The sequence below is a fragment of the Eschrichtius robustus genome, chromosome 14 (genome assembly GCF_028021215.1).
Source record: "Eschrichtius robustus isolate mEscRob2 chromosome 14, mEscRob2.pri, whole genome shotgun sequence".
NCBI lineage: Eukaryota > Metazoa > Chordata > Mammalia > Artiodactyla > Eschrichtiidae > Eschrichtius > Eschrichtius robustus.
This window is the reverse complement of record NC_090837.1, coordinates 41,618,958-41,645,222: the sequence shown is the minus strand read 5'-3', so window position 1 is coordinate 41,645,222 and position 26,265 is coordinate 41,618,958.

Sequence of the window (26,265 nt, the reverse complement as noted above, 5' to 3'; positions counted from 1 at the left end):
TCGCCCCCCCAAGAAGGCGGTGCTTCTCACTAACCCCTTCCTGCCGTTGAGAAAAGTACAACTCCAGGCAGTAAGGAATTTGCCAGGGTCACAGGTGGAACCCAGTCTGTGTACTCCAGAGCACAAACCCTTTCCTTCCAAGCCCCCTTTGCCTTACTCCCTGAGCAGTGACTGTGGACACAGCTAGGAAAGAGCCGAGGTCGAGGGTGTCTCAGGGCAGCAGAGTCTTTGGACAGAAACCACGAGACGCTGGGCATCCCCACGGAGAATGAGTTTGTTCAGCTCACACCCAGAGCTCACGCCCGGCCAGAGCCCTGAAGACTCACACTCACTGCTTCCATCACACCCAAAGCCAGGTGTGCCCTAGGGGTGGGGGGTCCCCCCTCCATTCAACACTGCGGGAGGCTTCACGTGGCAGGCTCGGAACCACAGCCCTCCCAGACCCCCGTGTGCAGAGCCAGGCACTTGGCTCCCAGGGCCTGATTACCTAGGAATGTTAGAATAACTTAAGACCAGAGTTGTTTTCTTCCCCAGCCCACTTCTCTCTTAAGTAAGGTCAAAATAAAGTTATTTCATCCAAAACATTTTTTAAAAAAGCAAAACGTCAAGCAATTTAGGCATTTCTAAGTAACATTATTCTGCATTAATCCCCTGGGATGTCTTAAAAAGAAGCAAAGTGCTTCTCTTTCATCGCTATTTTCTCACCCTGTTCTGACGGTTATTATTATGGTTCACTCAACACTCAAATGGTAACATTTAAATTGATCAAGCATAAAAAACAGACAGAAGCTCTGTCCCGAGAATCTCCCCAACCTGAATCAGAGACAGCAGCTGAGATGGGGGCACCGGAAAGCCAGTGGTGGGAACCCTGCCCTTCCCTCTTCTGTGCATCTTCTAAAGAAGGAGCCATCTGGGGCTCACCTTTCAGCGCAGACAGAATGGTCTTCTTTATCTATAAAGGAGCCACTTAGATCGACCAGACCGGCCACAGGATGTCACTGTTACTCCACACACACAACAGCAAGCCAGCCTTTCCATCAGGGGTTGGATCCAGACGGGACCTGGGCTCCCCTTCGCCTCACCTCTCATAGAACTGTCATCCCTTCAGGTTTGCTCCACAAGCACGTTCCCTATAAAAGCCGCAAGCCTGCCCCATTGTCTGCATGTCTATATTGTTCTGTATCAAAGGATGAAAGGAAGAGAAACAGACGTGAGAAGAAGAAAAGGACCACTGTGGTCTCTCACATCACAGGTTCTCCAAGAGCTGGACTTTGAACATTTATGACCTTCGATGAAAGCAATGGCCTTTTAATATATTTTATAGTGTTTTATAAGGATAGAACATCTTTCGCTTATTTTCATTTTCTCAAATTTCTGGAAAGGATATGGAATATTTAAGCAATTTTTATACCATCTTAACTCTTCTTAGGGATGCTGCTTTGTATTCTACTGAAATAAGGCCAATGCTCGTTAAACACCTTTCCTTTACCCCAGCAAACCTGCCTCTACACACCACTGGCTCTTCCAACGTCTCCTAGACTCCTGGGCAAGCCAAGGGCCAGAGGAGAATGTGTGCTCTGGAGCTGGCAAGCTAACGGCATCTCACTTCCGGCATAACAAAGCTCTTATCGGGGAACACGCCGGGAGCCACTGCTGGAGCAGGGGAATCACCTTCTATTCACGGCTGCCAGCTGCTCTTCCTTCCCTGTTATAAACCCTCTGAGGGATGCTTTGCTCTTCACGCCACCTCCAAGTCCAGTCCCCCTGCCATTTTCTACTGTTAGCCTCAGCATATATTCCACACAGCAGTTGGCATGAAAAGGTTAAAAATAAAGCCTTAGACTAACATAGCCAATGGGAAGGCATAATTGGGGTAGTCAGGGAGCTTGTTAATAATGCAACATAAAAGGTAATCACAGAATAAAGGTGCTTTGAGTCATAGAGAGGGAGAAAGACTTTTGCCTTAAAAAGGTGACTGCTTCATAACGTAACCTTTCATATCATTAGTCAGGGCAGTTGAAACCCCCCTGCCACGGGTCATGCCACTTTAGCCATACCACAGCAGCAGAAAGAATTAAAACAAGTAAAGCAGGCCGCTTCTTGTGAGCAAGCATTTAAGAAAGGAAATTTGATGTTCTTCCAGCATTTGCAAGGATGTGTGCAGTAGCTAGAGCTACAGAAATACCGTTGATGGAGGCTTTGTTAATTTCCACGCTGCATTAAGTATATTAATCTCGGTATAAGAGAGCCATTGCTCTGACTTGAACTGGCTTGGACAGTGAGAGGAGTGGACTGACATGAGAAATAGGAGAAAATTAGTAGGCTAAAGAGAAGCAAACAATGCACAAGGAGAACTCAGACCGGGACGACCACCTCAGCTAACCGTGCCTTAGGATTTTAACAACTCCCCATTGATAATAGTTTAGAATGAACGTCAGAATAAAATCAGCCTAATAACTGCAGTGTGTTGCTCAATCATACAACTATTTTTTGAGCACCTGTTTTGAGTCAAGTGCTAAGACAATGTTGAACAAGGCAGCGTATTCCTTGCCCTCAACAAGCGAATTAGGGAGGCAGATAACCATGCAGCCAGAAGACAGTATGATAGGGACCATTTGTAATAAAGAACTGGGCTAGGCTTTATCCCTGGCTCCTGGGAGATAAGCCATAAACCCTTGGGATTTCCCAGTGACAGGAATGGCTTCGTTATTCCTGGTGAGTCCTTCCAACCACGCCTGACAGTTGATGTTGACAGATGGCTCAGGATGGGGGCGGCCCAGGTACAGAAAGACCAACCACGTGACTAGAGGGTTGGGGCTTGAGCCCCATGATTCCTGCCTGAGCTCTGGGGAGGGGAAGGGGGCTGGAGATTGAGTGGAACCACGTGCCAGTGATCAGTCAATTGTGCCTGTGTAATGACGCTTCAATTAAAACTCTGACACCGACGCTTGAGTGAGCTTCCCTGGTTGGCAATACTCTGCGTATTGTTACACATGGATGTGCCAGGAAGATAGCACATCCCTGAGGACAATGGAAGCCTGGCGTTTGGAACCCTCCCAAACTTCTCCCCGTGCATCTCTTCTTTTGGCTGGTTAAGTATAGTGCTGTCAGTGAGGTCTGTGAGTCTTTCCAGTGAATTATCAAACCTGAGGGAGTCCATGGGGACCCCCAAACTTGCAGCTGGTGTCAAAAGTCTTGGGCAGACTTGGCAGTCTAGAGAGCTGCAGTCAATTTGCAAAGCCTGGCCTAACTCTGGGTAGGCTGTAATATAGGAAATTTAGGGTGCTATGGGCACACACAAGAGACTCGCGTGATCCAGACTGGATGCGGGGAAAGGTGCCCCTAGAAAAATAACCTCTGGCACTTGGATGGTTAAGCATTCGAGCTCAAGGTAACTCTTTAGACAAGTAGGGTCAATTGCATAGAGGATGTTTAGTTCTCAGCAAATCACTGTCATTGCTTAAGTCCCACAGTACAGAAAGACTTCCGATTTTGCTTAGGAAGCTTCCCTGTCTTAGTTTTACCCAGCCAACAACTGAAGCAGAATATCAGGCTCTCAAGGAGCACAGAGTAGACAAACGTACAACCACACCTCAAAATGGTGCCGTAAGGACCAGGGTTTTGTTAGGACGAGCTGCTGATTATGTGTATAGATCGAGGTGAAGCCTGGGGGTCGTCCAGTCACACTGTGCACTATTCCCTTCATGGAAGGAAGATTTTATTAACCCTCCTTGCAGAAAGAATTTACAAGGCACTGAGAGTTCGTAAGATGTATTTAAATTAAACAGCAAGCTCTTAACAGAGGAGGGCAGGTCATTAATATATTATTTAACAATGATTTCCTCAATTACCTTTTACTGAAGCTCTTATTTAGGATGTGCTTCTTGAGTAAATGTATATAATTTCTCCCTTCTATCCCTGCCAATCAAAATATACTCTCCTATAGAAATCGGTTTTAAAAAAATCTAAGGCGAAAGTGACTAGGGAGACCTAAATTGTTTACCCCAAATGGCATGCTTCAGCATTTACTTACCACTCTGTTTTGAAATGACCTACTTGTATGTAAATTTCTTACCTTAGCTTTACTCTACACAAGAACATGGACCATATTTGTACCCTCAGCTGCCAGCACAGTGACATGGCAATTACTCAATATGTCTCTGTTCAATCAAACGAAGCACTGAGGACATGGAAGCAGAGGCGGCGGTGAGGATGCGTTGGTGGTGAGCGATGCAGTTTTAGAAGAACAGCCAGAGGGGCTCCCACAGGTGTGCAAAGACCTGCTGGAGACAGCGAGTGAGTCACGTGGACTTGGGGGGGAGCACCCACACAGGGGACAGAGTAAGTACACAGATTCTGAAGTGAGAGCCTGCCTCACGTGTTCAAGGAAAGGCAAACGCACCAACATGGCAGGAGCAGAGCAAGCAGGCAATGAGAGCGGAGAGGAAATGGGGGGCGGCAAAGAGGACTGTGTCTGATTGACCTGTGGGGTCATTGGAAGGTTTTGAGCAGAGTGCCATGAACTTACATATTTTAACAAGGTCACTTGGGCTTCTGGGCTGAGAATAGATGGGAGGGGGGAGAAGAAGGCAGGGAGACCTACTAGGGGCTATGGCAGAAGTCCAGGCAGCTGGGACCAGGGTGGTAGCAGTGAAAGTGGGGGGAATGGTCAAAACCTGGATATAATTCGAAGGTAGAGAGGACAGGATTGGCTGACAGATCAGACGTGGGATGCAAGAGACAGAGCAGTCCAAGATGACTCCAAGGTTTGGTCCAAGCAACTGGAAAGGTGCCACTTCCTGAGATGGGGAAGGCTGAGAAAAGGACACATCTAGGAGGAGAATATCTGGCGCTGAGTTTGGCACATGCTGAGTTTGGGATACCTGTTGGGCATCCAAGTGTTTCCTTCTCCTGATAGCATATATCAGATAGATAGACAGATAGATAGATATTATGAGTCTGCAACTTAGAAGAGAGGTCCAAGCTAGGGACACAAATTTTGGAATGATCAGCATATGGAAGGGATGAGTTTACCAAGAAAAGGAGATGAGAGACAAAGAGACTTACATCTTCCAAGTTTCTAGAATTAGCATTAATACCAGCGTGCATCCCATTAGCCACATTCCACTCCAACTCTTCTCTTCCCCATAAATCCAGGGCAAAGCCCATTCTGACTGTCTTCGGTGGCCGAGAGAGGTGAACCTGGGATGAATGTGTGGGGCTGCCACTCAGCATATAGTTGGTGTCTGGCATGGGTGGTGTTCAGTGTACGAGCGCCTGTAGCAGCGAGTAATTATTTCAAGGGAAATGATAACCTAAAATGGTGCTAAAATGTCCTAAAACTAAGGTGAGGGTCTGGATAAAGAGCAAGGCTTTGGGGATAACACTGGAAAAGTCAAATTGCATCCCTTTTCCCATATTCTATTCTGGGAAACGCCTAGTGTTAGGCATTCTTAGAGTGGAGCCAATGCACCTGCTACCCTCCTATACTCCCTCTGGGTGACTTTAAGTGCCACAGTTTCCCCACAGTCCACAGTATGTCATTCTTCTCAATAAAGCCAAAGTAGTAAATGCATAACTAAATGTGATTCAAAGTGAGTAACTCTGAAACAAACTCACAAATCAAGAAGAAACTAATTTGTCAATCCCTGAGTCCCAATTTGGCGCTCAAAATAAAAAACCTAATGTACTGGCTGCCCCCTGCCCAGGGTGTATGACAACAAGTAAAGAGGGTCAGAGGCTTGCTCCTAAGTGTGGCAGGGGACAGAGGGGTTCTTAGACAAATGTTGCCATGAATGATCTGAAATGCTTTCAGAATCTTTGAAAAACAGCATGAGTTTTCCCAAGGAGGGGAGAGTCAAACAAAGCAGCTTGTTTCAAGTGCATGGAAGTCTTCTTTCTTGCACAAAGATGGGCATCACCTCTTCACGGTGCCTCCAGATCATGGACCCTTGACTTTGGAATCACAGAAGCTAAGACAGGGAAACCAAAGCCAAGAACAGCTGCTCCCTCCTCGAAGTTGCAAAGCTGGAAGACTCCAAGCCCAGATTAGAGCTCGTATTTTCTCATCGCCAGCCCAGAATGTTCTATACACCAGGGCAAATGGATTTTGAACTTAAAAGAAAAAAATTCATTTGCGTTTGAATCAACTGAAGTTAGAGTTCGAATAACCCCAACCCTCTGCTCTGTATTTAGCAATGAAATACTTTCCTTAGTGTTAGGCATTCAAGGTGCGCCAATAAAGAACACATCAAGGTTCTGAACCCAGAGAGCTGGGAGATGGAAACACCACCTACAGAGTTGGGAGCAGCGGTTGTGATTTCTATCTGTGGGCAAGTGGGCTTTCCTACTGCTGAACCCCAAGACCGCACAGACATGCGGCACAAGGACACAGTCAGCCCTGTGAAATGTACAGATGGGAAACAAACCAGAATTCATGCTCGCAGGGGCATCCTCACTCCCAGGGTAAAAGGGAATAGGGTCTGGGCTACACGAACACCGTTCTCCTTCCAAACCCACCATCAGATTAAATCACTCCTCACCCGTTCTGGGAGGATGGAGAGAGGGGCAGAAAAAGCGAGCAGGAGTGTTATCGCTGGTGGAGCTCCCTCCACATGGAAGAAACGTCAGGAGGCTAGAAGCAGCCGGCAGGGAGGGGATGGGGAGCAGATCAGTCCTCTCCCCTGATTCACTCAGAGCCACAGTCTCCTAACCCGCAAGATGGACTCGAATATCTCAAATGACAAATTTTGTGTGAAGCACCTGGCACAGTGCCTGGCACAAGGTAGGTGCTCCAAAATGACAGTTATTACGATAGAGCAGAGGGAGGAGAAGGAAAGGGAGAGCAAGGCAGTGGGGAGAGAGTTGCAAACCAGTGTGGTGGGGAAGGAGGTGGACACCCTAGCCAGAACACCTGAAGTGTGAGACTGGAGCGTGTGTGGTGCGTGCATCAGGCGGCCTGGCGGGGACCCACGTGGGACCGTGAAGATGTGATGCTATCGGGAACAGTGTGCGTCTGTAATGTGCTGAAGCTGGAGTCACTGTAACACGGTGCTGTGCTGAATGAAGTGGAAGAAATGCTATTAAATCCGTGACTCCATGAGGTAATAATATTCCCAGCGAGCCCACGCCTACAGAAATACACCCAGCGAGGAGGCTTTCCAGGAGCCCCCTCTAAGTTATAACAAGCTGCCTATCTCCTGCTGCCAGGATGCAGAGAAAAAATGAAAACCAGTTACCAAGTACATTATAAACTTAGTGACCTGCTTCACCTCCCTTGGTTTAGTGACGAGCTTGGCTGCCTTTTGGGCACGAAGAAAGAAACATAAGGCCAGGATTAAGTCTCCTGGCTTTTGAAGGCATCAAGAGTCAAAAATGCTTTCAGCTGGCATTTCTCTCTGTTTCTCAGTCAGCCCTGATGGATTTATTTTCTTTGCCCTACTTCATGGAAGTTACTGGGGCCAATTACTGCAAAGATGATCGCCTCGGAGTTTTTATGTGGACACTAGGTGGCGCTGTCTCCCCAACTGTTTCTGATCTCCTTTCCAAAGTGCGAAGACTGGTTTCATTAAACACCTCCTTAGACCTTTCTGACTTGCAGTAAGAGTGAGGAATTCAACGGTCAGAAAGGCACTTACTTACTTTCTCCAATTTGTGGGTCTCTGAGCCCCGAGAGAGCGGTAGAATCCTTTGTACACTTCACACTCTCACAATTTTATTTCCCTCTGTTGCAAGTGAAGCAATTAGAAAGAAGCACCGTATTCAGATATCCATAGTCAGCAACCAGCAGTCTTATTCATTTTAGATTTGTGCATTTTGACTCATTTTACAAGGCTTTTCTTACTGCAAATTACAAATGTCTTTCCAATTTATTTTTTTAATTCTGTAACAGTATTCTCCACTTGAGGACATTTCTAGTTCTGTTTAAAGACCAGGATCTCTTACACAGATTGGAGTCTAATATCCTGGCCAGGAGACTGTGAGTCTTGCAGTTCTGCAGTCATTTTCCCCTGGGATTTATGGAGCTAGCAGCAATTGGGCGGGGGGGTGGGGTGTCCCACCATGAAGAGACGTGTCTCAGCAAAGTTAGGTCCCTTTGCTAAAGTCATACAGAGTCAAAGATTGAGCCCTAGGCCTCCTGATTCCTGATGCAATGCTTTCTTTATGACACTCCACTGTCTCCTTAAGTCCAAATATCTACACATGCTTGGATTGATAATACATGTTACATGTTGTTTGTAAATTGTTGCTGGGATATCTGTAATTCTAAATAAAGATCCAGTGGCTTCTAAGCAGCATGTGTACATTTAAGAGAAAAGCAATATTCTAACTTCTGGCAAAACATCAAGTATCAAGAATATCACTTACCAGAGCTGACTTTATAAGAATGCCGCTGGGGGACCAGCAAGCTGCCTCGTTCCAAACATCTGCCATGGACCCTCCCAGGGCCAGGGAGAGCTGGGTGGCAGAGTCTCAGACTTTTCTCTGAAGTGCTCCCAATCCTTTCTCTCTCTCTGTCTCTCTCCCTGACTCTCTGTCTCTCTCTGTCTCTCTGTCTCTCTCTGTCTCTCTGGAGAGTCTTGCCTCCTGGAGTTATCAGAGCATGGGCTTATACTACCAGCCTCTGACCACAATATCTTTACACTATGAGAGGAGAAAGGAAAATGTTCTTAAATTTTAAATCTGTGTTTTCCCTGGTATTTACAGATCTTGTAAACCTAGTCAATTTTAGATTGGTTTGTATTTTGCATGGTCTCTAGTCTCAGTTACTAAAGGATTAACATGCTTCTCAAGGAAAGAGCCCACTCTGGTCTCTAATATTACTCTCCCCAGTTTCATGTAGAAACTGGAAGGCTGCACAGTCTTCTCTATAATAAGCTACCCGGTTCCACCATTGTGGGTTTTTCTGCCTTATGAGACACAGACTGCTCAGTCCCAATTACAGGTAAAATCTCTACTATTTCAGGAGGTTTTTTTTCTCCCTTTATTTTCATTAATGAAGTATGAAAGTTTTTATTATTAATACCACTAGATACCAATTTTAAATCAATTAAAATTGAAATCTGAGGATCGCTAGGAGGGGAGAGATTGAGGAAGTAAGTTACACATTCTCCAGGGATATGAAATAAAACGAACGTGATTCATTCACTTATTCATTTATTCACAGAATATGTATGGAACACTTATTTTATTATGTATGGAACATTTATAATACTATGCTTACTATACACAGAATATGTATGGAACACTTATTTTATTATGTATGGAACATTTATAATACTCTGCTTACTATACATCAAGAACTGATCTGGTCTTGGAGGGAGACAATGGTGAATCAGACCCACTCAGTCTATAACTATTCTGTGAATAAGTGAATGAATGGCATTTATATCATTTCAATCTCCTCTACCCTGGGTTCAAATGCTTTCTACCTGATCCAAGTTCTTTTATGATAAATACATACAACATAATCCTCCACTGATTACCAGGATGTTATCCTGGTAGCAGACCTGCCTTTGAGGCCACAGTCCCCAAAGTTATGAAATCAAGGGCAGGGTCATTATATGAAAAGGGAATCAGGCTGGGCTAGGCCAGGACAGAGGCAAACTGGGGAGCAGAGCTCCCATATCTTCCGAAGGGGCTGCAGCTGATGGCTGCCTTGGGGGAACAAGGCTGCACTGTGAGATCTTCAAATTAGGAAATCTGCGTTGTTACATGAAACCTCTGATTTTTAATACGTGACAAGAGATACTGTTAGAGCACTTTTTGGACCAAATAAAACATGTTTGTGGGCTGATTCAGGCTGTCAATCTGAGACCTCTGATCTACAGTTTCAGATTATGTGAACCTTCTAAAGAGAATAATAAACCTCAGATAGTTCAGAAATACCTGGATGAAGATAGCTTTCTTCAGACTTAGACGTTTGTCATCCCTAAATGGAAACATCTGAAAATTAAACATCCTGACACGTTCTCTGAACATCACCAAAGCTTCTAAAGAGCTTGTGCAGAAGTCTGAACTAGAAAGGGGTGTAAGCTATTACAGGGAAAGATTACCTATGTCATAGTCTCTCTGCCTGTTTTTTTATTGAGATGAAAAACAAGTGGTTTTGAGCCTCTGAAAAAGGCTTCTTAAGATGTAGAAGAGAAAGGGATTTTTATTATCTTAGCAGAATCTAATACAATGCCTCAAGTAAATCAATGCATTTATTATCAAAACAAAGCTTCAAAGGAATTTTTGGGTTAGTACTCTCCAACTTCTCTCTCTTATAAAAGCAAAGAAAATGTTGGTTGGCGCTTCAGATCATATTTTCAGTCAAAAAACATTTATGGAGCTCCCAGAATAACCTGGCATCCCGAGATGCAGAGTTTATCACTCTCTGAAGGCTCTTCAGCACAGAGTCTGCCTTCCAATAAACCATGCTCAACACATACTTATTGAATGCTACTCTCTAACAAATCTGTTTTGAAAACAGATTTGATCTTCTAGTAATGGCCACATGAAGGGATCAGGCAATTCCCTTTCATAGAAACAAGCATAAAAGTGGACAAAATGGTCTTTAAAAACTGTTTCAGCATGTAGACACCTACCAAAGGCAGAAAATAAATTAAGAAACATTTATTCCAAAACACAAAAAATGATAAAACTTTGGGCAAGAATGGTGAGAGTCTGTGCCCTTTGCCTAGGGCTGCTCCTATACTTCCCTCCCCCTAGCTCAGTTTGCAAGAATTACAGCCATACCAACTTAGGCTAGCTGCAATAAAAAAGCAACTTTGCTGTTAAAGAAGACTGATTTGCCTTGGGGCAGGGGTGGAGGAAGGAGGAGGGCAAACACCCGTGACATTCACAGTTAGAAATGGCAGATTTAGTTTGGGATAGACTATAAAAACCTGCAGCTTTTTTTAGACCAATGTTGTATTTCCCAGTTTAAGATGAGCAGTCAAGCAGCCAGAAATTTAGTAGGGAGACACTGGAATTTAGAGCATCATAAAAGGACTAAGATAAGCTCTCCTCCTCAACATTCCTGGCTGACAGGGAAACTACACATGTGTGGAAGAGATCCTAAGGATCCTTGAGAAATGTAAAAACCAAAGGAGACTTGAGAACTGGCTGCAACTTTGAGTGTTCTCCTCAACTACACACAACTCAATTGGCACTTCGAGGGTGGAAGTCTAATGGGTTCAAAGTGTCTGAACAAAACTTGAGCCCTAATCATTGGTTGAACAGAAGCTATACAGAAGGAGAAATGATCCCCCCACCCCTGCAACCAGTGAACCAGGCTAAAAAATAAAAATAGGAAAAACAAATTGGCAGAGACATCAGCAGTTATGCACTATAAGAAAGACAAACACCACAGTGTAAGTCCAGACAAGTTATTAATCATTTAATTAATCAATCAATTAATCAATCAATCTATGTAACAACACTCTGGAAAATAAACCTGAATCTAGAGTTACTACAGTATACTAAATAAAATGTCCAATATTCAGCTAAAATTACTAGACATGTAAAGAAACAAGAAAGTGCAACCTATAGTCAGGGGTGGAAAAAAGTCATTAGAAACCAACTCTGAGTGAACCTACATGTTGGATTTAGCAGATAAGACTTCAAATAGCTATTATGAATGTGTTCAAAGAATTAAAGAAATTGTATATTTAAAAAGTTAAAGAAAAATATGCTAACAATTAGTTGACTAATAAAGGAGTTTTTACAGAGAAACAAAAGTTATATAAAAGAACCAAATGAAAATTCTAGAAGAGTATAATTGAAATAAAAAATCCACTAGATAGGATCAACAGCAGACTTGAAATGACAATAGAAAGAAGAGGAAACTTAAAGATACATCAATAGAAATTACTGAATCTGAAGAACAAAGAAGGAAAATATTGAAAGAAAATTAACAGATCCTCAGAGACCTTCCAGATAACGTCACCCATTCCAACATGTGTGTAATGGGAGTGCCAATAAAAAAGGAGAGAGAGAAAAAGGATAAAAAATTTGAAGAAATTGAAATTTCCAAAAACTTGATGAAAAAGCATTCACTTACAGATCCAAGAATTTCAACAGGCATCCAATAAAATAAGCACAAAGAGAACTATGTATGGATACATCATTGTCAAACTGCTGAAAGCCAAAAATAAAGAGAAAATCTTCAAAGTGGCAAAAGAAAATGATTCACCAGGTATAAAGCAATAACGATACAATAAATAGCTGCTGATCCTCAGAAACAGAACAGAAGGCAGAACACAGTGGAAAAACAAATCCAAGGTGATGAAAGAGGAATGTGCCAAAAAGGAATTCTATATTCAATAAAACTATTCTTCAAAAATAAGGTGAGATAAAGACACTTTCAGATAAACAAAAACTGACAAAATTCTTTGATAACAGACACGTGCTACAATAAACACTAACGTTTCAGTCCTTCAAGCGGAAGGGAAATGACACCAGATGGTAACTGGGATCCATGGGAAGGAATGAAGAGCATTAGAAAGAGTAAATATTTGGGTAAATATAAAAGATTGAAGATTGTATATATTTTTCTTCTCTTTCCTTCTTGTAATTTCTTTATAAAACATAAGTTTGTTTAAGACAATAATTATAATGATGTAATTATTCTTACAATATAATTATACCTATATTAGCAAATAGGTTTGTAACATATATGGCAATAGAAGGGATGAGGGCCTTGTACTAGTGCAAGGCTGCTATATTTTATTCAAATTCAATTAGTATTAGCTAGAGATTGTGATAAATTAAAGATTCCTCTAAAGACACAAGTTACTAAAATGGACTCAAGATAGAAAACATCTCAACAAATATAGTATAATCATTTCATAAGACAGCACATATTAATAATAAAAATTCACACACAATTAGGAATAAAGGGGAATTTTATCAACTTGATGCTAAAAATCTACAAAAAACTTACAACTAATATCATACTTAATAGTAAAAGACTGAAGGCTATCCCCCTAAGAACAGGAGCAGGGCAAGGATGTCTACTTGTACCACTTCTATTCAAAACTGTGGAATGAGGCAAGAAAAATAAATAAAAGGCATACAAATTGCAAAGGAAGAAATAGAACTGTCCTTATACAATCTTATATGTAGAAAATACTAAGGAAGAGTCAAAAAAGCTACCAGAATTGGTAAGCAAGTTTAGTAATGTCACAGGTTATAAGATCAATATATAAAAATCAATCCAGAGCATTATTATACACTAGCACCAATTGATTACAAAATAAATTGAGAAAATAAGTTCATTCGTGTAAACAACAACAATAATTAAATGCTTAGGAATAAATTTAACAAATGAAATGCAAGACTTAAATTAAGGAATACCTAAATAAATGGAGAGATATACCACATCCATGTATTGAAAGATTCAACGTGTTAAGATGGCACTTCTCCCCAGTGATCTTTAGATTCAATACAATTCCTATTAAAATCCCAGTAAGCACTTTCGTAGAAGCTGACAAATTAAAATAAAATTTATATGGAAATAAGAAAGGACCTAAAATATCCAAAACAATTTTGAAAAACAAATGAACAGCAAATTTGTTAGGATTTACACCACCTGATTTCAAAACTTACTGTAAAGCTACAGTAATCAAGACAATGTGGTACAGGGATAAGCACAGACACATAGATAAATGAAAGAGAACAAAGAATTCAGAAATAAATCAAAATATAAATGGTCAATTGATTTTCAATGGAAGTGCTAAGGAAATCTGATGGAGGAAGAATAGTATTTTCTGAAGTTGTACTGGATATTCATATATTTTATTGATATTGAATCAATATCAATTGGATATATCAATAACCAATATATCAATTGGATATATATTTTAAAAACTCAGCCTGACCCCTATCTCTCACCAAACACAAAATTAACTCAAAATGTAACCCCTAAATATAAGACTGAGCTAAAACTATAAAATTTTTTGGAGAAAATTATTGTTTGACTTAGATTAAGCAAATTTTTTAAAATATGACACCAACAGACCATTTAGAAAAGGAAAAATTGATCACTGGACTTCAAATATGAAAAGTTTGCTCTTCAAAACACCATTAAAAAATTAATAGAGGCCACAGACTGGGAGAGAATATTTGCAAAGCATGTATCTCATAAACAACTTCTATTCAGAATATATAAATTACACTTGCAACTCCATAGTAAGATAAAAAATTTAAATCACAAAAGATTTGAAAAGATACTTCTCCAAAGTTATATAGAAATGGCAAATAAGCACACTTAAAAAATGCTCAAAATCCTGTCATAGAGAAAATGCAAATTAAAAAAACAATGAGATACCTCTATAAAATCACTATAAAATGGCTAAAATCAGATAGACTGACACCACTAAGTGTTGACAAGGAAGTGGAGAAACTGGAAACTGCATACATTATTGGTGGGAATATAAAATGGGGCAGTCTCTTTGAAAAGCAGTTTAGCAGCTTATTAAAAAGTTAAAGATACACTTATTATATGACTCAGCAATTTCACCCCAAGGTATTCGCCAAAGAGAAATGAAAATGTGTCCACACAAAGAATTCTTATACTAGTGTTATTCATAACAGCCAGAAACTAGAAACCATCCAAACTGCTGTCAACTGGTAAATGGATTTACAAAATATGGTTATCCACACAACTCTTCAGCAATTAAAAGGAACAAACTATTGATAACATGCTACATGGATAGTCCTTAAAAACACTGTGGTAATTAAAAGAAGCCAGACAGGAAAAAATATATATATATATTACATAATTGGATTTATATATAATGTCTAGGAAAGACAAAACTATAGTAATACAAAGATCAATGGTTGCATGGGACTGGTGTGTGGAAGCAGATATTGACTGTAAACATACAGAAGGGAACTTTTGGGGTGATGGAAATGTTTTAAAACTGGATTGGGGTGATGGCTGCACAGCTGTACAAATTCACTTAAACTCATGTAACTATACACTTAAAATGGATAATACATGTCAAGGACTGAAGTTTTTTAATTTAAAAGGTATGCATATCTTCAGCTTTCTTTAGATATTTGCAAACTGTTCTCCAAAATGGTTGTACATTCCCACCTACAGTGTACAAGATTTCCTGATGGTCTTTATCCAACACCTGATATTGTCGAACTTACTCTTACATGATAAGGGTAAATTCATAAATCATTTTGGTTTTCTCTGTCCTATTTTGTGTAAGATGAAGATATTATGCACGTTCTATTATTTTGTATTTAAATTGTTCATAATTAGAACTATTCTTTTTTATTATTAATTTTTATTGGAGTGTGGTTGCTTTATACTGTTGTGTTAGCCACCACTGTACAACAAAGTGAATCAGCCATACACATACAGATATCCCCTCCCTTCTGGACTTCCCTCCCATTTAGGTTACAAGAGAGAACTATTCTTGATTACAAGCTTCTCTCTTGTTTTTACAGAGACAACACCTACAGGTAGGCACTAGTGGAAATGCAGACTGTTTGTATGTATTCTAGGATGTGGCTAAAAGCTATATGTGTATGCCTTGTAGAATCTACATCATTATTTTTGCTCTTTCTGAGGATGATCAAACTGGTCATGATGTGGTGATATAGTCAAGACTAAATCTGCCAAACTAGAAGATGCTAACATGCAGCTATTTTAATAATTCATTCATAGGCTGTCATCTCTGTTCCACTGTCTGCCGGCTAAAGCCAAACTATTTCAAGCCATGTCAGTCTATTCTAGTGTGGAAAAACAGTAGGGGGAGGGGGAGTAACAATTTCATAGCATAACCCCTTGCAAACTATTCTAGCAAAAGTCCGCAATTTTTCCATATTTAAGCAAAACTCACATTGCACTTCAATCCCCTTTTCTCTTTAATGACCGTTAACAAAAAATGGAAAATACCTCCTGTCCAGGTAATTAAAAGTACTCAACTGCCAGGGAGGGATTTTTTTTTAGCTGTTTTTAGTTGCCAACCCAGTGATGATGATGATGATGATGATGATGATGGCGATGAAGAATGTTTACCTAGGAACCAAAGAATACAACACATAATCCAGAATATGTGTGTGTGTGTGCACATGTGTGCGCATGTGTGTACAGATGCACGCGCACAGAATGGGATTGCTCTTTCTATTTGGAAACTACAATGCCCCTTCTTGCACAGATACCTTTTGGATAAAGCTAAAACTCAGATAAGGGCTGGTCATCCTCCCTGCAGTGTATTCAAAGGGAGGTGACCCTGTACGGGGTGGCTATAAACTGAAGAACAATAGTCTCATTCAATACCCTAAGCTATTGGACAATGTCAGCACAGAGTTGCTGGAGATGTGACTCATCAACTCTTTTTTGCAACCTCTACTCTTCTAAAACTCCATCTCCTTTGGTTTTCAAGTTATGCCAGCCAAGATCTAGGAAAAGAGTAACCAGATTTTAAAGAATGTTAAATGCCAGGGATATCAGTAACTTAATTCCCAAATGGTATCATATGAACAGAAACCCACTGCACTGGAAACTCCTAGAAGTCAGTAAGCCTGCCTTCACCCCTGCGCTCCCAGAGCATAGCACCCGGCCCGGGGTGGTATGTATAGCAAGCAGTCAATAAATATATTTGAAAAGGATGAATGCTGCTTACAGGGCCTGTTGCTACTTACAGGCTGGGTATGGGTCTGGATTCCTGTCCCTCCCGGAGCTACGCAGGGCTTTTTGCTATAAATGAGCTTCCTTCCCCTGCTTGCTGTGAGCCAGGTTTTTGTCCATCTGCTGCCATTGTTTCCCAGCTATGCTGTATTGCACACGGTTATTCTTTAGTGGGTCATTACAGCATCTGTCTGCCCACCTTGTGCGTGTCCCGTCTCAGTTCACCAGACAGCAGCTGCTGGAGCATCCGGCTCCTCTCCATCATCTGCACAGGTCCAGTGCAGTCAAGCCTGCTTGCAGAAATCATCATTTCATTACTTGGGGGTGGCTACACTCCAGGACTGGTTACTAGGATCCTTGCCTGCCATTTAATATCCCTATAGGTAATTTTTTTTTAACCAGATGTGTTGCCCACAAGAAATTTCAGTTTCATGGATGTATACAAGGATACAAACAACCATCACCACATAGATCTTTATTAGTAGTAATTTTTTTTTTTAGTAGAAAGTGACCCTGGAAGCCACATTAATAATAAGAGAAGAAAGGTCTCATTTTATAAAGGCTGAACTTCCAGAAACCCTAATCCTCTTCTAGAAACCCTAATCCTCTTCCAGAATTAACCTTCAAAGAGGAGAGAGAACACTGCCACAAAGCCCATGCGCTTTATTTGTCCCCCTTAAAGAGAAGCTTCCTGATGGTTCACGGCCATTAAGATGAAACTCGGTTATATGCAGTACACAGCTTACAATGCGATAAGCCAGAAGTTTGTATATTAAGCTGACTGTTTGGAACTCAGGCTTCTGTTCCCTTTTGGCAACTTTACTTGTCATAAAATTGAAAGCAGTAAAATTCAGGTTGTACCCATACTGATACAGTGCATCCAAAAACTGAATTTCCATGTCTTTTGCTATGATGTAAAACTGATGGCCTTTATTATAGCGATTTCCTTAACACTTCTGCTTACTTTTCTATAAACTTTATGATAAAAAAAATAAATCTCCAAGCCAATCATAAAGGTATGTTTAACATACAGCAGGTCCAAATTATATTAGTGTCATAAGAACCTCTACAATAGGAAGAACACTGTTACTTGGTGAAATTCATTCTAAGTCCGATATCAAGGAGGCGAGAATAGCCCTCCTCGTGGCCCGTATTCCCTCCTGCACTCATTGCAGAGTTTCACTGGCAGCAAGAAGAGAGAATAAAGCAATAAGGTTGGGCAGGCTCCATGGCAGAGATAAGGATAAGCAGGTCCTAACAGGTAGAATAACCCCGTCTCCCGAGAGCCGCTAAGGCGAGGCCTTATGCCAAGCCAGTGTATGGGGGCGCGTATCGGTCAAGGGTCAGCAAAGCAAACCCTGGCTAATGTGGTACGGGGAGACTTTAATCAGGGATGCGCTCCTGCGACTGGGAAAAGAGTCCAGCAGGAACTGAACTCAGCTCAACTCAACTGACCTGCACAGAAGTGACCGGGTGTTTTGAAGAGCACGTGAGGGAGGAGGGAGAGGGGGGAGCAGGGCAGCCTCAGAGTCTGGGAACTGAAAATTACAAAAAGCAGGAAGCGGGGTTTGGTCTGAATTCATCCGGGTTTGCTAACTGGTGCTTACCAAAGTCAGTCTCCTACCTTCCCACAGAGGCTGGGAGACAGGGGCCCTATCTTCAGATGTTGGCTGAAGAAACAGTAAATTCTTTGGGCAGCCTTGAGTTTTCTCAGGCAGATACTTTCATGGAGGCTAGTGTCAGCCTGGGAATCAGCCTTAAGCTGTTAGAAACTATGTTTGTGTTTGTTCAAGTCTCCATAGGTGAAGGCCCAGCCTAGTAGGGAAGAGGGTTCCGAGGAGCCTGGCTAGGGTTTGGTCAAGGAGAAAAATCTTTGTCATATCTCAACAATCCCCACAATACCCCACGAGGGAGGTTTTATTATTTACATTTTGTAGATGAAGACCCAAGACCCAAGGGGTAATATGCCCAAGATCAAGTTAAGCCCTCAGTGGCAGAGGTGGGATTGGAGAGTAGATAACTTAATCTCTGCTTGGTGGTGAGCACTGCCTTCCAAGAGCGGGAGAGCCCAGGGTATCAGATCACAGGCATCAGGATTAAAGGTCAATGAAAATGACCCAGAGATCTGACTCAAGGTAAATGAAAAATGCAGAGCGACCCATTTCTTTCCTTGTAAAGTTTAACTAGTGAAATAAACCCGAGCTAGTGTGAATAAGTAGAAGGGAATGAGAGGTTGCGTGTGAGCTGGAGTTCAAAGCCTTCTTTGACCTGTTTGAATAAGGTGACAATAAATTAGCCTCCAAAATCAAACACAGGAAGAAAACAGGCTTTCCCACGATGCCACTTTAAGCAGTTTCAAAGAATATTCTTTTCAATTCGGCATTTGGTTTCTTCAAAAATATTATGACAACTGGCATCACACTTAGGAACCGAGACACTTCCCCCCTTTCTTCACTGCTTTCCAAAATTTACATGTGTTTTCTCTGCGGCTGCCACCATCCTCAAGAGCCATTTCTGCCAAGCCCAGTCCCTTTTCATTTCTGTACATAATGTCCTATCCCTCAGTTTGAACACAGTCATTTCAGCCCAAGAGAAAAAAATGGGCTATATAAATAAATCTTTATTACTGTCACAGTGTCGTTAAAAGAATTTCGTAGTTGGAGCTGCTCTTCGTTTGAATCGCCACCTTTCCAGGGCAGAGAGGATCCTGCTAGGCATTTTAAATTAGGGAGGACAGTTTTATTGTCAAGGCAGGTCAATCAAATTATAATTGGCTCTAATTTGCACTCCCACCAGCTGTTAAATTCTTCACCTGCAGCACTCAAAATGGTGTGAAATTCTTGCCAGCTTTGTGAAAGCTTCAAAGAGAATCACTCTTGATCTGATTCCTAAAACCAAAGTGCTTGTTACTTTTCATCAGAAGCGAGCAAAACGCACCATTGGCTCTGACCATGGGAAGCAGGGCCTGATCTGAAGTGGGCTAAGCCTGACAAGGACGGACAAACACATCTTCCATGCACAATCATCCTTGACCAGCCACTACTTCTATCGCAGAGCAGCCCCGGGGCGGGGAGGGAGGACAGCTTTCTTTTGTTATGGCCATAACACCCCTGAGTTGTATTTTTCTATTTCACTGTGAGTTGAACTGGCAACTCTTAGCAAAGTCATAAATTTCGCACTAAGGATAGAAGAGCAGACAAGGACAGAATTTTAGGGTAGGGCGTATCCATGCTGGTTCTGTAGTGAGGATCCACTATGCTTCCAGATAACCAGGATTACAGACTGTCTCGTACTGCCTCAGACAGCTTGGTGCTCTGGTCAGGTAAAACACCTACAGTGCCCACAAACACACACACAGAACACAAACGTGTGCGCACATGCACGGGTGCACACGTGCACGCACGTACGCGTGCACACACACAAGCACACAGCTTCAGGAAAGTGAAAAGCAACAACCGGTTAGCACGTGATGATAAAGCGCCATCTCGCTTTTACTTCTGGGCCACGGCTTCCTACTCCCTTACAATTTTGCTGAAGGCAGTTTTGTGCAAAATAGTAGCCCCTGTGATGTCAGCAAGAGTCCGGGATGGCCAGATGTGGAAACAGCATCAAAACCAAATGATCAACATAAGCTTAATTTCGGATGAATTTTGGCAGTGTCAGTTTGGCTGCAGCTTAAGGAAACTCTTTAATTTAAACAGCTGAATGGGAGTTTTCCTAATCTTGCTAATTTGCCATGTGGACAGTCCTCAACCATCTCAAAATGAGGGTCTTTGGGAATGACTGGTGAGGGGTAAATGTTATGAAGTAATGAAGGTTCTTTGAAGAAATATTTTTGGATTTAGAATGTATTTAAGAAAACACAGGATGAGTTTTTAAAAAATAAAAAGAAATATTGCATTGGAAATAATTTAAGAGAGAGAATAGTTTCTAGGTCTCAGGAAATGAAATGGGAACACAAATTTATATGAGGATAGTCATTACAATAGTATTTAACAGAGCAAGAACTAGAAACAATCTTTCTAAAAACAAAGAATTAGTTAAATCATCTAAAGCACTCCCATAAAATAGAGTATCATGCAGCATTTAAATGTTCTATGAAGAATTTATATGAGAAAATACATGTTAAATACAAAATAGGATAGAGACTATTCACAGTACAATCTCACTTATGTAACTATATATGTATTATATACACACAGTACAAACTCAGAAAAATATTAAAGAGTGATTATTTCCAAGTGGTGGGTTTACAATTTTTATTTTTTCTTTATGTTTTTCTCTACTTTCCAAATTTTACAAAGTGAGTTTTTGAAATCTTTATAAACAAAAAAAAAATAAAATAAAATGAATAACTAATGGCAACCAGTATGAGTTTGGGATGCAATGCTCAGATGCAAAAAAGTCACATATTTTTATTTCTCTAAATCAAATCAAATCTCTGAGGCCCAGTGGCTCAGGGCAGGCTAGATGCCCATCATTCCTGGGGCTCTCTTGTCCCTCAATGGAATCAGGAGTTGAAGTGGGTACAGAAAATTGAGGAAGGAACCAGACCTTCAGTGCTTAGTCTCCCATCTTTACCATCATCCTTTTAGCATCTAGACATGGTTGTGCAGCGGGTGCTGGCACTCTGGTGGGGCCCTGGAGAGGCCTTCCCTTGGTTCCCGCCATCACCACACTACTCAGGGTCTCATCATTTAAAGGAAATAGTCCCTCCCACCCCATGGAAGGACATAGCTCATGAGCCGGGCACAGTTCTCCACAAACGGTAGACCCCTCCAAAAAACCACACCTCTTAATCTCCAAGAATCTGCGCCACTCCAGTGACCACACTCTTTCATCCACCCAAATGCTGGCCATCATTTACCCCCAATCATGGACCTTCCAAACAAGTCATGCATTAGTCAGTGTGGACCCCAAAAGCAATACCAATATCTATATTTAGTGCTGCTGGTGTAGTCCTATCATGCAAGATTCCCCCAATATCTAAATCTATATTATAGGCCTTTCCAGGCATTACCTTATTTTATCCTCCTGACAAGCCTGTGAGATAGCACTATAATTATTCCCATTTTCCAGATGGGAAAATCTGAGGCTTGGAGAAATTAAGTAACTCCCTAAACTCACACAACTTTAATATAACGTCTCTTCGTGGCCCTGACACAAAAGCCCTTAACAACTCCCTGAGGTTCGGAGCTCAAAACTCAGAACAAAAATTGACTTGCTTCTTGGGATGGAGGCAGGAGATACACTAGTAATTCCATCAAGCTTCCTCTAGCTCCAAAAGCGAAGGTATAAATTAATATCTCAACACACTAGACTGCCGTCTAGGTTTAAGATCAAGAACACAAAGGAGAGGATGAAAGAAAAGAAAAGAAAGCCATAACCTCCTGGGTGATAGTATCTGTTTCACTTGGAGAAAGTGAACATGAGACTAAGCATCCACCAGCCAGGAAGAAGCCCGCAGAGACTGTGGGGAGAAGAATCTTTGGGAAATTTGGAAAAGATTCTGCTTCTCTAGGGATGCAGGGCCTAGAACATTCATGCAGGCCTATAAGAGCTGGACACTTGCCTGTGTGCAGAACACACTCAAATTCACATGGGTTGGCGAGGCCTCGTGCCTAGGAGGAACTGTTAAATGTGTGCAACTTGCTCTAAACTGAAGAAGGAGGTAGGAGATGCCCATTGTCCTGGAACAAGGCCTCCTCTAATGGATGTTATCTAGAATCTTTTCCTGAAAAGGGAAGTCAGCCATGGCAGCAGCTCACCAACCAGGGTGAGTAGAAGCTGAAATTTTACAAACTGATCGTGGCAGCCCTCAAATCCTGTGTCCCTCCCTGCTCAGTGAAGTACTCGGTGACAGAATAAATTATGGGTGTATCTATCCTCCTGACAGGTTCAATCCCAAGTCAAAGAAAATTGGAAAGATAAGAGGCATGAGTGACAGAGCAGTGCCGTGGCTTGGGCTCCCAGCTCTGCAGCCTGACTTTGTGGTCTCACAGTTTAAATTCTCTGACCTCAGTCTCCTAATCTGTAAGACAGGGGTAATTGTAACACATCTCTCATGGAAACACGGCAAGCAAAAAAGGGGGGGTGATGCATACAAAACACACACACAGTGATTTATACATAGAAAAGTTCCATAAATGTTAACTATCGTTATTTGTAATTACAGGCTGGTTGGTGCTCCTGGCTTTGTTATTGGATCTGAGCTAGTTTTGGAGAGAACACACACACAAACACACCAACGACCAAGCACAGCATCCTTCAGTGACCTCCAGTTGTCTTAAGGAAGCATACGCATCGATGCCACTGGCCCAGCCCAGCTCGGGGCCTCACCCCTCCACAATCCACCACCCCCTGCCACTCATGACATGGGCTTCTCTAACCATATTGAACTTTTTTTTTAAGATAAATAAGTTATCTTTCTTTTAAGATAAGTTCTGGGGATGTAATGTACAGCATGGTGACTATAGTCAACAAGACTATTTTATATATTTGAAACTTGCTAAAGTTCTCACCACATGAAACAATTTATAATTATGTGAGGTGATGGATGTTAATTAAACTTATTGTGGTGATAATTTCCTAATATATACGTATATCAACTCTTGTTGCACACCTTCTACGCAACATTATAGGTCAACTGTGTCTCAATGAAACTGGGAAAAAAATTTTTTTAATTAAAAAAAAAATTTTTTTTTTCATTTCCTGAAATGTCATGCTCTCCTTCACCGGCAAGACCTCAGAGCTATCTATCCTCTCTCTGTAACTCTCTGTGCTCTCCTCCCTGCTGGGCTAGCTCTTCCTCATCCATCCTTCAGGTTCCAACGTTGATGCTTTTGCTCTGACGAGCCTTCCCCCCCACACACACTATACGTGCTGCTCCCCAGGACAGGGCCCAGCCTTGACCACGCACTATTACAACTACTTGAGCCTCTGTGTTGTGAGGTTCTTGGGGCCACCATGTGGTCCATCTGGGTCACCATCTGTCACCAAGGTTCAGCACAGGGTGAGCACATGATAAAGAGGTGGTCAGTAGGCATTTCTTTAGTGAACAAGTAAACATGCTCTAAAAATTTGGTGTCAGGCTATTATGAAACCTCCCCCTCCTCTACTGACCCCAGTTCATATCCTGCTCTCCAGCCAGGCCTGTAGAAGAGAGAGCACCTCCAGAATTGTGGTGTGTACACCCCAAATTGCAGCCCATGTTCCCACGACTCCCTTTACCACTAGCCAAGAGAGGCAGGCCCTACATCCTTCTGCCCAAATGTATCTGCATCAGTTTGCTAGGGCCGCCATAACTGAGCACCCCAGATCAGGTGGCTCCACCCACAGAAATTTATGTCTCAACATGTGAGCAGGATTGGTTTCTTCTGAGGGCCTCTCTCCTTGGCTTATAGATGGCCATCCTCTCCCTGTTTCTGCACATGGTCTTTCCTCTATGTCTGTCAGCGTCCTAATATCTTCTTATAAGGATACCAATCAGATTAGGGCCCACCCTCATGACCTCATTTGACTTAATTGCCTCTTTAAAGAACCTGTCTTCAAGTACAGTCATATTCTAAGGTATGCAGTCGGGGAGTGGAGGGTGTAGAAACCCAACATATGAATTTGGGGGGAAACAATTTAACCCATAACAGTACTGAATGTCAAAGTCTGGTTTCCCTTTTGATATACATACACTGAGGCATCAACATGTCACTAAGAATGGGCTACTTCTCTCTGCCTTCACAAATAGGCACTTGGACATCAGTGCTTCATGTAGGAAAAGTCAACCCTGTTCACTAAACACAACCTGTTTGTTCAGAACTTCTCTGTACCGTGGGGGCCGCATGGAGAGTGAAACACCTGAGTCCTGGACCAAGCACCTTGCAACCCGAGGCAAGAGATCAGGTAAACACAGCACACACGCAGGAATCCACGGTCATAGCAATCCACCCAAGCTTGCTCAGAAAGGCAACCCAGAGCCCTGGGGATGTAGTGGGTCATAGTTTGCTGTGGCCTCATTATAGCTGTATGACCTTGTGCAAGTTGCTCGGTCTTTCTGTGCCTCCATTTTCTCACCTGTAAAATGGCATTAATAGGTACCACAGAGGACTGTTATGAGGATTAAATCAAACAATACATACAAGGCAATTAGAACAGTGCCTGGCTCATCATAATCATCAGCAAATGTTAGCGTTTGTACTGTTGTCGCTGTGCTATCAAGGCTGCCCAAGCTGGATGGTGGAGGCCAAACTGCCTCCACACCTGGGCTGAATATCAAGGACTCACGAGTCTCTAACTCCAGGTCAATTCTATAAACAGAGAGAAGACCAGTGTCAGAGCAAGTCTTCAAAACAAATTAGCTTGCCGGGAAGAAGCTACCACTTAAGACAGTGTTGATGATAGAGAGAAAACAGATCAAACTAAGGAAGGTAGGGTTGTCAGCAGTAGTAAATACTGCTTTTGGAAAACTGGATTTGAGGCCACAAGTGATTTGGCAGACACCAGCCTGGGAAGCTCTGTCTCCTCTGCCCAAGATCCTGGTCTGTGCCCTGTGCATTCTTACTCATGCTTCCATAGGCAGGTATCAGGGAAATAATGTGGACCTGGAAATTATAACCTTCTGGGTCTTTAGGCAAATTACTGAACTTTTCCAAATCTCAGTTTTTTCCCTGCACAAGGGGGAAATTATGCCAACAATACAGATAGTGCCTATTAAGCGTCTAGTGTAGAACACGTCCCGATGGTTCGTTCTTTTTCCCCTTCGCCTGTAAGTACCATTAGCAGAGACTGTTATGAAGTATTTCTGTCTCGTACACACATAGTCCTGAGTACCGTGTACCATGCCAGGTATTTCCCTACAGGCAGCACAATTATCAGATTCCATGGAATATATTGAAACCCTAGGGTTCCAAAGGAAGTATGCAAGAAGTCCCCTTTTTGGATCATTGTTATTTCAAACACTTTGTCAAACATCCAGGAAATCATGCGGTCTATCAGTATCTCTTTGTCAGTGTGGTAAATAATCAGATGAAGCTTGCCTCTGAAGTAATGGATGACAGCTGATCAATACACTAATAAAAAACACCAAGGCAACAAAATTTTTAAGGGGACTATATCAGTAAGACTCAGTATGTGTATTACATAAGCCTTTGAGGAAAAAGGAAATGAAAGAGGTAGAAAAAAATAACTACATACTTATGATGTTTTGTAATACGCAAAATATTTTCACATACACTATTTAATTAATTCTTATAACAACTCAATGAAATATTTAAATTACCTCATGATGAGAACTATTAGTATATGAAGTATTATTAAGTCAAAATGCACATGCATCTTTAAGAGTGGTTCTCAAGCCAGGTTCATGGATTCTGGGGTCCAAGTGATATACATCTTGCTGTCCCTGGCTTGCCTCTAAGAGTTTTACTTTTTGCGTTTGCATTTTGATGATTATCAAAAAATTAACCCAGGTAAATTCTAGATTATGTGAGTAAACAACTCATCATCTAGTACAATCAGGAGACTTCGGAATCTCATTGGCATTGAGTAATTCTTCTTGACATTCACGAGCTAATGTGAAAAGAACTGACGTGCCCTTGGTAAGCATACGATGTGTTCCATGCAACAAGAAGACCAACAGC